This window comes from Myodes glareolus, chromosome 22, assembly GCF_982192425.1.
Source record: "Myodes glareolus chromosome 22, mMyoGla1.1, whole genome shotgun sequence".
Classification (NCBI taxonomy): domain Eukaryota; kingdom Metazoa; phylum Chordata; class Mammalia; order Rodentia; family Cricetidae; genus Myodes; species Myodes glareolus.
The window spans coordinates 12,117,463-12,132,388 of NC_142047.1; the positions used below are offsets into that span (position 1 = coordinate 12,117,463).

The following is a 14,926-nucleotide window of genomic DNA, read 5'->3' on the forward strand; positions in this document are numbered from 1 at the left end:
ACACACACACACACACACACACGCCAAAATTAAGAACCAACCCAAGAGTTGGGATGCTGCACTGCTGCACAGAACCCACCGAGGCTCCAATGAGAGTGTGTGGCTCAGTGACTCAATTCTTGCCCACTTTCCTACAGCTCTGAGTACAAAGGCATCCTAGGACAGCTATGGCGAGATGTGAAGGAGCTGGCGAAAACAGAGGAGAAAGAAGTTTCCAAGACTGGAATTTAAAAAAAAGAAAAGAAAAGAAAAGAAAAGAAAAGAAAAAAAAAACCGGTTTTTGTTTTTTGTTTTTCTTCATTCACAGCGCTGATTGCGGTCCAGATCCTCCATTACTAGGCGAGGATTCTTCACCAGAGCTACAGCCCGGCTTTTTCAGGGGATCCTTGAAAGTTCGAGTTCACATTTTACCCACCTCCCGTTTCCTGTCTGTGCACCTGGCACAGTCCCCACGCCTCTCACTCCCCAGCTCTGCATTGTCTACTTGGACTGTGCAGGGCAGTTGCCTCTGCGTGTGTATCTTGGTCTCTATTGCCATCTGTGCCTTGGCGTGTGTTCTCACCGACGCCAGAGGGCGCTCGTGAACACCGGCGCAAGCCACGCCCTCTTCTCAGAAACGCCCCACTCCCGCCCAGGGCCACCTGATGGCAACATCACCGGATCCCCTGCTGCCATCGCACAGATAGAGTGTTTTAAACTTTCTTTTTAAAGATTTATTCATTTAGTTTTATGTGTGTGGGTGTTTGGTTTGTCTTTATGTCTGTGTGCTACGTGCATGCAGTATCCTCAGACACCAGAAGAAAACATCAGATCCTCTGGAACTGTAGCTACAACTGTTGTTAGCTGTCATGTGGACGCTTGGAATTGACCCCAGGTCCTCTAGAAAAGCTCTCGGTTTTCTTTGTCTTAACCACTTTCCAGCCTCCTTCCCCATTTAAGACAGTCTAACTACGCAGCCCTGGAACTTGCTATGCAGACCAGGCTGTCCTCGAACAGACTGTCTGCGAGCCTTTGCATCCTGAGTGCTGGATTACAGGCTGTGCCCTTCATCCGGTTTACGGACTTGGCATTTGAAGTTGAGCTGAATCACTATTGTCTAGGCATTGCAGGGTTCTGGAGGTCAGATTTCCCACAAGGTGTCACGCGGCTGGGGTCAAATGGCAGAAGTAAACCCTTCCTCGAAGTTCAGAAGATTCCTTTCCTACTTCTTCAGGTGCCTGAGAGAGAACTCTGCCCCCTGCCAGTGGAAAATATGGTTCAAATTTGTGTCTCTGGTTGTGCCCAGTATGGACCTGCTAGATCACTTCTTGGTTCCTGGTTCTTTCTCTGTTTTCAAAAAAGGAAGGGCAGGGTTCCTTTCTCTGCAGGTTCACTGTGCTGCTGTCCCCATTAAAGACTTGTATGACTTGGTCGTACCCAGGGGACCCGTGCAATTCAAACTGGTGACCTCATCTGATGTTCCATGCCTTCAGTGCTCAGGGTGAAAACAGTTTCTACAGAAGAAACAGGCCTGGGAGGCCTGGAGCTCTTCACCCACAGCAAAAGTCCAGACCTTGCCCTGGCCACAGAGCCCTGCCCAATCTGCTGCCTGGCCGCTTTCCTAAGCTCATTCCTTCATTCAGTTTCTCCATCACGCTTTCCAACCACACCAGCCTCCTCACTACCCTCCAGTTCACCGGGTGTGACCCTGCAACCTGTGCTGGCTGGTCTTATGTCAGCCTGACACACAAGCTGGGGTTGTCTGAGAAGAGGGGACCTCCAGTGAGAAAATGCCTTCTTAAGATCTGATTGTAGGAGGCTGGAGAGATGGCTCAGTGGTTAAGAGCATTGCCTGCTCTTCCAAAGGTCTTGAGTTCAATTCCCAGCAACCATATGGTGGCTCACAACCATCTGTAATGAGATCTGGTGCCCTCTCTGGCCTGCAGGCACACATGTAGGCAGATATTGAATGAATAATAAATGAATAAATATTTTTTTAAAAAAAGATCTGATTGTAAAGCATCTTTTAATTAGTGATTGATAGGGGAGGGCCCAGCCCACTGGGGGTGGTGCCATCCCTGGGCTGATGGTCCTGGGTTCTATGAGACAGCAGGCTGAGCAAGCCATGGGGAGCAAGTCAGTAAGCAGTACCCCTTCATGGCCTCTGCATCAGCTCCTGCCTCCAGGATCCTGCTGTGTTTGAGTTGAATGAAGAACAGCGATATGGAAGTGTAAGCCAAATAAGCCCTTTCCTCGCATCTTGCTTTTTGGTCATGGTGTTTCATCACAGCAATTGAAACCCTAATTAAGGACTGTCGAGACTGCTCAGTGGTTAAGAGCACTGGCTGCTCTTCCAGAGGACATGGGTTCAGTTCCCTGCATTTTATATGGCAGCTCACAGCTGCCTGTCACTCAAGTTCCATAGGCTCCGCCCCTCACACAGGCACACATACAGGCAGAATATCAATGTACATAGAGTCTTTAAAAAATAAATTCTAAAAAAGGAAGAAAAAGAAAAAACTAAGTCACGACTCCTGAAAGCTGCCCTCTGACCCCACCCCATAATAAATAAGGAAACAGATAAAAGTGAAAGTCACTTCTAGGTGGTGTTTTGTTGCACTGGCCAGAATGAGGCAAGGGGATTGTGACCCAATTCTCACCTTGCTGCATACCCCCACACACACACAAAAGAAAAGCATGTCCAATACCCCCAAAGAAAAGCATGTCCAAGCCAGGCACTGTGGAGCAGGCCTCAAATCCTAGCACATGGGAAATTTGATAAAAGGCTCTCTTAGGTCAGCCTGAGCTAAACAGTAAAATAGTAGCACTCTCCTGTTATTTAAAAAAAAAATGAAGGGAAAGAGAGAGAGAGAGAGAGAGAGAGAGAGAGAGAGAGAGAGAGATCCTTTGTCAAATCTTGTAGGCATGTACTGGTATGGTACACAGTAGGTATCTAATTAACACATGCTGATTTATTGCACAACCGTGGTTTAGGGAAAATGATGCCCTCAGTCCCCAAACTGTCTAGGGTGTCTAAGTCTAAGGTGGACACGGAAGATGGACCTGGGTCGCTCTGTGCTCTGCAGCCAGGTTCACTGGGTTCCCTGTCCGGGGACACTGATTTCCAGGCTGCATTTGGCTCCTGGCCCACTTGTTTGAGGTTTCAGCCAGCGGAGGCACCAGGCGGGTGGAGGGGACAGAAAGGACCGTTAAGGTTCTCCATTGGCCTGAACCTGCCAGGTGAACCCTGGCTCCACAACTGCTTCCCTCTGGGTCCAGACCTCCCAGTTCCTGCCATCTGCCTCCCCTACCTTAGACACTCCTCTACTGGGCCACATGGGCTCAGGCCACCTTCCAGCCAGCACCTGTCCCCAAAGCTCGCAGCCAGGGCCACTGTCTTCTAGGACTTTGTCCCAACCTGCTCTGAATACTAAGTGGTCAACATTATCCAGTCCCCTCTCCCCACCTCCCCAGCTTGCTAAGCTGGCGTCAGCAGGGAGAAAGGGAGACACCACAGGGCTCACAAATGAAGCAAATTGTTACAAATCGGATTTCTAGTGTCTTATCTCAGAGTCCCGTGAGACCAGAGACTGTAGTTGCTACAGAATCTTCTCACAGTTGAGGCAAATATAGTAGGAAGGCAAGAGGAGTGGATAAAGAGAGAGGGGTGCTAAACACAGGAAGATGAGGAGGAAGGAAAGAGGTGGGGGACGTAAAAACAATGACCAAGAGAAACGCAAGATGGTTCTGGGAGGAACCAAGGCAGGATTGAAAAGGGCCTAAGAGGGAACAGGGTGACTCCTAGGGGGACCACTCCAGCCAGAAACCGTGCTGCTGGGCCTTCCTGCTTTCAAGCCCTGTTGGCTTCTGGTGTTTAGTTATATTTGCAGACCACGCCTCGGAGGGGCGTGGGAAGACTGAACATTTATGGAGTGTCTGCTGTGACCCTGCAGTCACACACTTCATGTGTGTGACCCCATTGCTACCCATCGCTCCCCACATCTGCTGTGATCCTGCAGTTACACACTTCATGTGTGTGACCCCATTGCTACCCATCGCTCCCCGCATCTGCTGTGACCCTGCAGTCACACACTTCATGTGTGTGACCCCATTGTTACCCATCGCTCCCCACATCTGCTGTGATCCTGCAGTTACACACTTCATGTGTGTGACCCCATTGCTACCCATCGCTCCCCGCATCTGCTGTGACCCTGCAGTCACACACTTCATGTGTGTGACCCCATTGTTACCCATCGCTCCCCGCATCTGCTGTGACCCTGCAGTTACACACTTCATGTGTGTGACCCCACTGCTCCCCATCGCTCCCCGCATCTGCTGTGATCCTGCAGTTACACACTTCATGTGTGTGACCCCACCGTTCCCCACCCACTCCCCACAGGGGATCAGAGGAAGCCTTCAATGGCAGTCAGGCCCATGAGTGGAAAGGCCCCTGGCCCAGATGACCTGGGCTTCTAGAATAAACACCAGTAGGTGTTTTGTGTGTGTGTGTGTGTGTGTATGTGTGTGTGTGTGTGTGTGTGCACGCTGGAATGTAGGTATGGTAGCCCGAGGGCCTCAGGCACTGGCCTGCAGCTCACCGGTTGGACCAGACTGGCTGGCATGAGAACCCCAGGCATTCACCTGGTTCCACCTCTCAGTGCAGGTATTATAGGTGCATGCTGCCAAGTTGTTGTGTTTGCAGGGCAAGCGTTTCATCCAGCGAGCCATCCCCCAGCCTCCACAACAGGGTAGCTTTTGAACAGAAGTCTGTGGCTGAGGGCTTCACAGGCTGGGGCTGCGTTTGCTTCTCTGACCACTCACACATCTCACCCTGGAGCAAACTGAGGTTTCTAGAAAACTGTGTGTGAACTGGACATGATGGTACAAACCTGTGATCCCAGGTAGAGGCAGCTGGATCTCCGTGGGTCTACAGACTGAGTTCCAGGCCAGCCAGGTTTACATAAGGGAGACCCTGTCTCAAAACAAACAAAAAAACAAAAAATGTTTGTTTAAAACCTTAAGACTAACTTAAAGTACAGACCAGAGCTCAAAAAAAACCTGAGGAAGAATGCTTAAAATGTCCTGGCTCTGAAGTCACACATTCTCTGTTGTACTATTAAAGCCTGCCTCTCTCCCACAAAATGGACAGAGAAGCTATGTAAATAAATCTGTGTGCCAATAAAACTTTATTCACAACAAAGTGGGAGGATGTGTCAATAAAAATGTGTTATAAGCTGGTCAGTGGTGGTACACACCTTTAATCCCAGTACTCTGGAGGCAGAAGCAGGTGGATCTCTGTGAGTTCAAGTCCAGCCTGGTCCACAAGGCGAATTCCAGGACACCAAGAGCTACACAGAGGAATGCTGTCTTGAAACCCCCCACCAAATAAAAAGTATTATAAAACTTTATTTATAGAATTGAATACCAGTTTGGGAGCAGTGAAAGCCTAGGGTGGCCACTGGGTCTGACCCGGACAAGGGTCACAGACATGCAAGGAGTTCCAAAAGTAGCAGCAGAAATTGTGGACCCAAGGGGAGCCTGAGCTGACCAGGTCAGTGTCAGATCCTTAGAGGAAGGAGAAAAACATCAGTCCAACCAAGAAGCATACAAGTAACGAGCTAACAGCTGATGAGCAAGTCCTGGTCCAGAAACAAGAACCAAGACTGTGTCTCCCTAAACCACAATCCCACAAAAGTGGCTCTCAGCAAAAGGGATTTGAAGAATTTCCAAATAAAAAATTCAAAAGAATAATTGCAACTATGTTCAAACAACTCAAAAACCTGCGCGCAAAGCAAGAGAACGGAGACAAAGAGCAGAGTGAAATAAGGCGTTAATCCAAGTACGACAACTGAATTCAATAAAGAGACAGAATTGGGATGAAAACACAAACCCCATAAGCCAAACCCAGGCCTTCCTGGAAGTCAACAGAACACCATGTAGATGGAGAGTCAGGATGCAAGGCAGGGCCAATGAGAAGTGTTTCAAAACTTCGTGGTGCGGGACAATTGTATTCTGTCAACTATGTTTTTAAAATGATTGCTGATTGGCCAGTAGCCAGGCAGGAAGTATAGGCAGGACAACCAGACAGGAAGTAGAGGTGGGGCAATGAGAACAGGAGTATTCTGGGAAGAAGGAAGCTCCCTCCACAGTCCTGTCCAGACACCAAAGAAGCAGGATATGACCTGCCCCGCTGAAAAAGGTACTGAGCCATGTGGCTATATACTAGAATAATGGGCTAATTTAAGTTATAAGAGCTAATACAAAGCCTGAGCTAAAGGACCAATCAGTTTATATCTAATGTAGACTCTCTGTGTGATTTTCTCTGGGACTAAATGGCTGAGGAACCAGGCAAACAGAAACCCCAACAAGCAGGCCCTCATGTTACACTTCAGAACAGAGAGCTGGAGATGGCTTGGTGTTAAGAGCACTGGCTACCTTTGCAGAGAATCCAGGTTAGATTCCCAGCACCCACATGGTGGTTCCCAGCCATCTGGAACTCCAATTCTAGGGGTGATACACAGACAAAACACTCATACACATAAAACAAAAAAATTAGCAGAGCATTGGAAAGTTCTGGGATGCTATGAAGGAACAACATCTTCTAATTATGGACACAGAAGAACACCATGCCAAAGACACAGAAAATGTTTTCAATAAAGGCACAGAGGAAATTTTCCTAAATGTAGATAAAAAGATGCCCGGCCAGGTGTAAGACGTCTACATCAGCAGACAGGACAACTGAAGAAACTCCTCCATGGCACGGCACAGTCACAACAATAAAGACACAAATGAATGAGTGGGCAGTGAGTGCCCAAGAGAGTGCAAGCCACTTAGGAAGAGGGGCTCATCAGAACGAGCTGGCCGTTTGTGACAGAACCATTTAAAACCAGATGTGCTGGAAGGGCGTATTCCAAGGTCTGGAAGAGCACGATTGTCAACCCACACCATTATACCCTATAGAACTATCTATTAAAATCAAAGGAGGGGCTGAAGCAGCGGCTATCAACTTTCCTAATGCTGCGACCCTTTAATACAGCTCCTCATGGTATAATGACCCCCAACCACAAAATTATTTTTGTTGCTACTTCATAACTGTTATTTTGCTATTTTTACAAATTGTAATATAGGGTTTTTTTTTTTTATTTTTTGAGACTCCATGTAACAGTCCTGACTGTCCTGGAACTCACTCTGTAGACTGGGCTGGCTTCAAACTCCCCCTGTCTCTGATTGCTGAGTGCTGGGATTAAAGGTGTGTGCCACCACCGCTTGGCTGTAATATAAACATTTTTGGAGACAGAGGTTTGACAGAGGGGTCGTGATCCACAGGTTGAGAACCACTGGGCTGGAGTTCAGCAGTTTAGAGCATTTATGGCTCTTGCAGTAAGGACTCAAGTTTGATTCCAAACACCCATATGGTGGCTCAAAACCATCCATAACTTAGTTCCAGGAGATCCAACACCCTCTTCTGAGGCCACCCGGCACACACGTGATGCACAAACATGCATGCAGGCAAAACATTTATATAAGAAAAATAAATTAATAAATCTTTAAAAAGTTTTAAAATTAAGGAGGAAAACATCTTACCATAATATAAACAGATTAAAGAGACTTATGACTATTACAGCTCAATTTAAAAAGAAGAATGAACACATCCAAGAGCTCACAGAGAACAAAAAGACAACACCAAGACAGTTGATTAAATGGTGTCTAAGGGCTGGAGAGATGGCTCAGTGGTTAAGAACATTGGCTGTATTTCCAGAGCACCAGGATTCAATTCCTAGCACCCACATGGTAGTTCACAACTGTTTGTTACTCCAGTTCCAGATGACCTGACACCAGTTATGGCCACTGTGGGTACCAAGCACGCATGTGCTGCACAGACAATAGATGCAGACAAACACCCAGACACATAAAGTAAATAAATAAAGTAAAATTTTAAAAAGATGCTCCAGAAGCTATCACGAAGTCAATAAAATAATAGAAATCAATGCACATCTTTCAATAATAAATATAAACATTAATGGTCTCAATTCACCAATAAAAAGCCACAGACTAGCAAACTGGAATAAAAAACATGATCTTTTTTGTTGTCTCTAAGAAATGCACTCACCACCAAAGACAGACATCACCTTGGGGGGAAAAAAAGGATATTACAAAAAAAAAAATGAACCTGGGAAATAGCAGATATAGCTACTCTAAATATTAGATAAAATATATTTCAAACAAACAAATCAGAAGAAGCAAAGACGGTCACATCATACTCATCAACGAAGCAGTGCACCTGGGAGGTTACAGTTCTAGACAGATGCACACTCCACACAGGTGTACCCAGTTTCACAGAACAAACACTGCTAGACGCAAACCCATCGACTACAGCGATAGTGGGTGACTTAGACACCCACTCTCACCAATACACAGGTCATCCTGACAAGAGAATAGAAAGGCACCGAGTTAAATGATGCTGCTGGTCTACTGGACCCACAGAACACAGTTTCCTGGGGCTGAGATGGCTCGGAAACTAAGACTGGGCTAAAGAGAGACGACTCAGTAGCCAAAAGTATTGCTTCTCAGAGGACCTGGTTTCAGATCCCAGCTCCCACTTGGTGACTCACATTTGTGAATTCTCTAAGTCCAGTTCATGGGATCTGGTTCCTCTTCTGGCCTCCACGTGTGCAGCAGACACTCATAAGTGCACATGCAAGACAAATACAAACACACACCCTTCTCAGCAGCCCGTGGAGCTTTCTCCAAAATTAATCATGCATTAGCACACAAAATGAGCCTCAAAAACTATGAGAAAACTGAACTAACATCCTGTAAACTTTCTGATCATCTGCAGTAACACTAGACAGCAACAGTTAGAGGAACTATAGGAAACACACAAGCATTGCAACAGTTAGAGGAACTACAGGAAACACACAAGTTTTGCAACAGTTAGAGGAACTACAGGAAACATATAGCATTGCAACAGTTAGAGGAACTACAGGAAACACACAAGCATTGCAACAATTAGAGGAACTACAGGAAACACACAAGCTTTGCAACAGTTAGAGGAGCTACAGGAAGCACAGGAGCATTGCAAAGCGAAAGGCACAGTACTGGGAGGTGATGAGTCACTGGAGAATACAGGAAGGAAACATTTTACATTCCTAGAATTGAGTGGAAGTGAAACCCAGCCTGTGGAAGTCTGTATGACCCGGCTGAGAAAAGTATACAGCACTTACGCAGCTACATAAAAATGAGCACGCCTCTAACTCCTGCACTTGGGGGGCAGAGGCAGGTGGAACCCCAGGGGTTCTAGGGTAGTCTTGTATACAGTGAGCTCCAGGTCAACCAAGTTTATACAGTGACATGCTGTCTTGAGTGGGGGTGGGGGGCAAATGGCTCAGTGAGTAAAGGCACCTGCCACCAAGTTTGATGACCTGAGTTGGACCGTTGGGACCCCCATGGTAGGAGAGAACTGGCTTCTGCAAATTGTGCTCAGATTGTCACATGGATTCTCTCCCTCTCCTCTCTCTCTCCCCCATACACACACACATACACGCACACACAATAAATAAATAAATGTAATTTTGTTTAAATTTGAGAAATTAAAAACTTAATGATGTCCCTAAAAGCTCTGGGAAAAGAAGTATCCAAACCTATTAACAGTGGAAGTCAGGCTGAGGTTAAAGTTGCAAAACAGAAAAATGAGGAAGAAAGAATCAATGCAGCACATGACAAACCGTAAGCCAAATTAACCAACAGGAAGAGGAGTCCAGTGTAAAGAAACTGAGAGATGGGGAGGGGGAGATATCATAGCGGACACCAAGAGCTCTCAGAGAATCGTGAGGGCATACTTTAAAAAACTGTACTTTACCAAACTGGAAGAGTTAGAAGAAATGTAAGATTCCTAAGTGCACATGACACTAATATTAAACGTAGACAAAATACATTATTTTAAAGGTTTATTTTACTTTAAAGGCTTATTTTACACACACACATATGAGAGCAGGTACCACCAGAGGCCAGAGAGGATGTCAGAACCTCTGGAGGCAGCCATGGGCCACCCAGCATGGAACTGGGGGCTAAAGGCAGTTTGTCAGAAGATCGGCAAGCCTTCTCACTCACAGAGCCACCCCTCCAGCCCTGAAATAAGTCGTTTAACTCGACTTATTACCAGCAATGGGATTGAAGCAGTAATAAGAAGCCCCCAGCAGGGTGGGGAAAAGCCTGACGAACAGATGGAGTTCCTGGTAGAAACCAGACCCTCAAAGGACTAAACCAGTGACACTCGGCTATCCCAGGAAACAGAAGGAGGGAGAATCCAAACACTTCTGATGAAGCCAGTGCAGCACTGACACCAAAACCAGATGAAGATACAGCACCCACAACAAAGAAAATACAGAGGAACATAGGTACAAATTCTCAGAAACAATTCACAAACCGGGGCTGGAGAGATAGCTCAGTGGTTAAGAGCACTGGCTACTCTTGCAGAGGAGGAGAAGGAGGAAGAGAAGAAATCCAAAAATTTATATGGAGGTACAAAAGACCAAAGATAAGCTGGGCGTGGAGGTGCATTACTAATCCTAGCACCCAGGAGGCAGAGGCAGATGGATCTCTATGAATTTGAGGCCAGTCTGGTATGTATGGAGAGTTCCAGGCCAGCAAGGCTATAGAGAGAGATCTTGGCTCTATTGCTGGAGGAATCACCTGATTTTAAATTATACTACAGAGTCATATAATAAAAACAATATGGTATTGGCACAAAAACAGACACACAGACCAATGGAATGGAAAGGAGGACCCTGAGATAATGCCATCATTTTTGCTACCTGACTTTTTACAAAGATGGCAAAAATACACATTGAACAAAATTTAAAGAAGGAGGGGGAGGAGGAGGGGGGAAGGGGAAGGGGAAGAGGAAGAGGAAGGGGAAGGGGAAGGAGAAGGAGAAGGAGAAGGAGAAGGAGAAGGAGAAGGAGAAGGAGAAGGAGAAGGAGAAGGAGAAGGAGAAGGAGAAGGAGAAGGAGAAGGAAGAAGAAGAAGAAGAAGAAGAAGAAGAAGAAGAAGAAGAAGAAGAAGAAGAAGAAGAAGAAGAAGAAGAAGAAGAAGAAGAAGAAGAAGGGGGGGAGTGGTGCTGGCCAAACTGGGTAAGTGTAGAAGAAAACCAGATTCTAATCTCACACTCTGCCCAAAACTCAACTCCCAAGTGCATTAAGAACTTTAACATAAGACTTCTCACCCTGAAACTGACAGAGGAGGAAGTTGGGAGTAAACCCAAACTCAGAGGTCCAAGAAAGGACTTTGCAGCTGACTCTGTAGAGTGTAAGACCAACAATTGACAAATGCGACCTCATGAAACAGCGGGAAGAGTGAGTCGAGGAAGAGGCAGTTACAGAGTAGAAGACCTTGTCAGCTCTCCAGCTGCTGGAGGACACTGTCGAGAACATGCAAACAACAAAACCCAGACATTGAAAAATAAGAAACCCAGTTAAAAATGAGGTTTAGGGCTGGAGAGAAGGCTCAGAAATTAAGAGTACGTACTGCTCTTTCAGAGGACCCAAGCCTGGCACCCACCACCTGCGCAGAAGCTCACCACAGGCTGTGACTCCAGTTCGGACAACTCACAGCCTCTTCTGAACTCCGAAGGCTTCTGAACACAGACCCCGACCTCCCCTCCTGCCAGTCCTCGGGTGAGCCTCCACCGGTCGCCCTCCTTGCCCACACATTCCCAGCTGAGGTAAATAAACTCGCCACCACCCAGCAGTGCAGCTGTGGAAGTCTGGGAGCTGCACGAAATCGCCCCATTGGTGTTTAACCGAGAGTAAATGTCCGGTTAACTGCTCAGGGCCGGGAGAGCTGACGCTGCCCTGGAGTCTACAGCCTGGGCTGCCTGCTCTTCCCAGGAGTCCCTCGGCTAGTGCAGATGGGGGACTGCCTGAGACCTCAGAGGCCAGAGAACACAGTAGAATGTAGCCTGGGAAGGGGCAAGAAGGACTGAAGGGGCCTGGAACCCCGTGTTTCCACATCTGGCTTTAGGATCCTTTACGGTAGGGGGCGAGAAGAAGCTCGCTGGGAGAAGCCACAGGGACTGAGTGAGCCTTGTCCAGGGTTTCCTTAGCACTGAAGCCACCAGAACCACTCTGAAGTTCCCCCTGGAGGCTCATGCTTGTCATCCCAGCCCTGGGGAGATTGAAGCTGGAGAATGAAGCAGTTCAGGCTAGTCCAAGAGACAGAGCAAAATGCTGTCTCCAAGAGAATCATTCTGGGCCTAAGGAAATGGCTCAGCTGCCAAAGTGCCTCTCTTGCAGACGGACCTGAGTTCAATCCCCAAAGAATATGTGGCACAAACTTGTGGTCCCAGTGCTGGCAGCCGAGACAGGTGGGTCCCTGGGAATCAGCCAAACAGCTGAGCCAATTCCATGAGCTCTTGGTTCAGTAAGAGACCCATCTCAAAAACAAGGTTGGGAGGTGAAGAGAGAGCACTTGGAGAAATGGAGTTACAAGCACTGTAACTTACAGAGTTTAGAGGGATCAAGTTTCCAGCACCTACTTCAAGCAGCCTGTAACTGCAGCTCCAGGAGATCCAAGGTCCCCTTCTAGCTTCAGCCTCACCGGCACTTCTCTCTCTCTCTCTCTCTCTCTCTCTCTCTCTCTCTCTCTCTCTCTCTCTCTCTCTCACACACACACACACACACACACACACACGCACACACCCTGAGCTAAACCGGTTAGACATTCTAGATGGGAGATAGCTGGGATGAAAGTTGTGTCCCTTTCTCCAGCCTCCCACATATTCTCCCGGGGAGGCAATGGAACAACTCCATCCCCAAATGCCAGTGTTCAAAAGAAAAAGAAATAAAAGTAGAGCTGTGTATGTGGTATACACTTCACCAACAGAACACAAAAAGCTGAGGCTGGGGGATGCTCAGCTGCTAGTGTGCTTGCTGCACAATGCATGAGGACCAGAGTTTGATCCCCAGAAACTACCTGGGCTTGGGCTTGCGATCTCAGAGGCAGAGACCCAAGGATTCCTGGAGCTCACTGGGCAGCTGCTGGAGCTGAACTGGCAAAGCCCTTGGCCCCGGCAAAATACTTTTTCTCCTCAAACATGGCAAATGGCTTCTGAGGAACGACACTGAACTGTTATGAAATAATCTTTTTGTACACTGTGAAGAGGTGTCTTTACCAAGGCACTCTTTGATTGGTTTAATAAAGAGCTGAATGGCCAATAGCTAGGCAGGAAGAGGTTAGATGGGACTTCAGGGCAGAGAGAGAGAGAGAAGGAGGAGGAGGAGGAGGAAGAAGAAGAAGAAGAAGAAGAAGGAGAAGGAGAAGGAGAAGGAGAAGGAGAAGGAGAAGGAGAAGGAGAAGGAGAAGGAGAAGAAGAGAGGAATCTTGCTAGGCATGGAGATGTCAGAGGAGGTGGAGAGGAAACAGGAGGTGAAGATAGAAGAGAGGTAACACCCCGTGATAGAATGTAGATTAACATAGATGGGTTAGTTTAAGTTATAAGAGCTAGTTAGGAATAAGCCTAAGCTATAGGCTGAGCTTTCATAATTAGTAAGAAGTCTTGGTGTCATTTTTTTTATGAGCTGGCAACCCTCCCCCAACAATCCATTTACATCTGGAGTCTAACATGGGGGATCAACGATCCAAACATAGGCCTGAGAAAGCTAAGAAAAATTCTGGACAAGGAGCAGATGTGGCTTTCCAGTCCTGGAGTCTCTCGGGTGAACTGGTGCTCGCCATACAGAGGCACAGCTACCAGCTGCTGCCTGCTGGCTGGAGCCAATCACCAATGCCATGCACCAGCGCCATGTGCTGAATTGATCTGTGCAGTGGTTTACACGGTGGCTTAAGATTTGCCTCACATGGTCAGAGAAGGTTGCAGGTGCTCAGTAAAGACAGATTCAGATGGAGAAACCTTCTAAACAGGTTACAGTGTGTTTTAAAAATGTGCATAGGGGATCCCTCCCGGAAGTGCCAGCCAGGCCGCCAGATGTACAGGCCTCAGAGGCGAAGGAGAAAGAGATGGACCCCTCACTCTAGACACAGCCTTGAGGGTCTTCTGTGGCCGCTTCCTCGGCATGGTGAACACTGATGATGTCACTGATGATGTCAACGCCATCATCCTGGTCCAGAGCATGCTGGACCGCTTTGAGAAAACCAGTGAGACGCTTCTGAACTTCAACAATCCGTCCAGCGTGCAGCTGCAGCGGGTGAGTGAGCGCTTCGAGCACCTACTCGCACCTTGGTGGACTTAAAACGAGACCTGGACAGCATCTTCCCAAGGATCGGGACGCTGAAGGAGAAGCTGGCCCGGCAGCACCCAGAGCCTTCCAGTCACATCCCGGAGGGTTCATTCCTAGAGGATGAAGAGGAAGACCCCATCCCACCCAGTGTCATCACAGCAGTATCATCACACCTCGGAGCAGAGGACAGGCTTCTGTGACACCAGCCCTGGCCCTGTCTCACCATCTCTCAGTCCTGGCTTTGAGGACTTATCATTTATTCAACCTGATTCCCTTGCCATTAATGGCCACAGTCAGACAGATGATGGGGAAGGGGCTCATGGATAATAGCCACCCTTCCCACCATCCCAGTAAGGCTCAGAGCAGCATTGGTCCTGCTGGGGTCACAATCAGTCAGCTTGGCTGCTCCATTCTGTCATAGGCAGAGTCCCTAATTCCTGCCCCTCCTCCTAAGAGCAGGACTTCCCCATGCCCCTACATGAACCCAGCTGGGGCAGTGAAGCTGGCTACAGGTGTATCCTTGAGCTCAGCCTGGACAAGTCCCCAGAGACCAAAACTGGGTGTCCCCCACATGGTGGGGCCCTCTGGAGGTAGAAGATGCCTACAGGGCTGAGTCTGTCCCTACCTTGCTGACTTAACTAACTCTGGTCTCCCTGTCCTCTGTGGAGTACTTTTTTCCTGCCGTGTTGAATTCTGGGAGAGGAAGAAGG

The 14,926-nt window shown here is 47.8% G+C and overlaps 1 pseudogene; it reads left to right on the forward strand.

Moving 5' to 3' along the window:
• The first annotated feature begins 13,974 nt into the window (after positions 1-13,974).
• Positions 13,975-14,543, forward strand: LOC125407157 (kxDL motif-containing protein 1 pseudogene; annotated as a pseudogene).
• The last annotated feature ends 383 nt before the right edge of the window (positions 14,544-14,926 follow it).